The following is a 1,775-nucleotide window of genomic DNA, read 5'->3' on the forward strand; positions in this document are numbered from 1 at the left end:
GTCTGTCGCGAGGCGGCGCGCTCACGGAGAAGTTCTGGCTGAGCGGGCGCGACAGACGAGAACAGAGAGAGGCTCGGGAGCGCGCACACATTCCAGAGCGGTAACCCACCACTCCGCTCCTCCCCCCACCACCACCTCCATTCCCTCCTCCACCGCCACCTCCTCCTCCACTTCCTCCTCTTCCTCCACCACCACCTCCACCTGCTCCACCTGCTCCACTTCCTCCACCTCCTCTACCGCCACCTCTTCATCCACCTCCTCTGCTTCCTCCATCTCCCTCTCTTCCACCTCCTCCTCCTGATCCTCCTCCTCCACCTTCTCTTCCTCCACCTCCACCTCCTCTTCCTGCTCCACCTCCTCCTAAACCTCCACCTCATCCTCTTTTTCTTTCTTTCTTTCTTTCTTTCTTTCTTTCTTTCTTTCTGCTCAACACAGGAGCTGTAGGTGTGGGAACTAGTTCACTGTACAAAAACTCTTCAACTAAACTACAACAACAAGTCACCAGTTCATGAAATAAGTGTAATAACCACAGTTGTAGGGTTTCCAGTTTACAAGGAGCTTCTCCAAAAGAAAATAATAATAATAATAATAATAATAATAATAATAATAATAATAATAATAATAATATTAATAATAATAATGATAAATATACAAGAAGATTACAGAATAAAACTGCCTCTGTAAAATTCAAAAATACACGCATATATATACAACATAATCCTGCACTAAAATAAAAAATACACACCATAATCACACAGTAAAAACTGTTCTGAAGACCAGTTTATATTTTGTTGTTGTTGTATAATGTTGTATAAAGGGTCCTAGTGAACATCTAAGTTATAAACTATAGTGAGAGTTTTAAAAGAAACTCACATTGAGGAGGCAGATGAGGTCTAATAAAAGATTGATCAGCGTTCTAAGATTCTCTGTTTTTGTAGATTTATATCTTGGCCCCCGCTGCTTTGAATTAGGCCACTCTTTTTCTCTCTTTTCTTATGTCTCTTTTAAGTCCCACATTTAAATGGAAGTGCAATCGAGTAACCGTCTGGGGTATTTTTTGATGGAACAACAGTTTCTATTGGAATGACGTAACCATACTTTACTATGCAGCTATATCAAATTTGGTCAAGGCTGAAATATGAACTTGGAAAAGTGGATGTCTGCACCTGCAGGCCCCAGATCCTCAGGAGTGTGAAGCCCCAGGTTCACAGCATTTATTTGATTTATGGGCCTTTTTACATAAAAGACAAAAGGCAAGCACAGGTCTGATTATACATTTATCAATGACTGAATTTCTTTCAGCTTCTTTAATGTCAGGTAATTGGCACTGTGCAATGTTGGCTCACTGTCACATTGTGAACTTTGTCATGACTTATACTGGGAAAAATCTAAATTTCTGCCGTAACAAAAGGCCTATTGATGAGATGAGTCAAAAAGGTCAAATTTGACTGAATTCAGGAATAGAATTACTCCAGTTGGGAAGCACCAGGGCTCCATTCAAATCAAAATTCAGTGGAACAGAACCCATTCTATACAGTAAGGTCCCATGGTCCCAGGTCTACAATCCTCTCGGAGCCATAGTTCTTGAAAACATACCTAGGTGCTGGAAAGGTGCAGCCAGCAACAAGACAATGCAAGATATGCTTGTCTGTACACTACATATTATACACAGAGGCATGTCAGCATTTTATATCGTGAATCAAAAACATTAAACAGCAAATCTGGCATCAATTATTGAAACCCAAATTAAAGGATTAAAACCACTCGACAGAAAA

The sequence above is a fragment of the Hippoglossus stenolepis genome, chromosome 13, assembly GCF_022539355.2.
Source record: "Hippoglossus stenolepis isolate QCI-W04-F060 chromosome 13, HSTE1.2, whole genome shotgun sequence".
NCBI classification, from domain to species: domain Eukaryota; kingdom Metazoa; phylum Chordata; class Actinopteri; order Pleuronectiformes; family Pleuronectidae; genus Hippoglossus; species Hippoglossus stenolepis.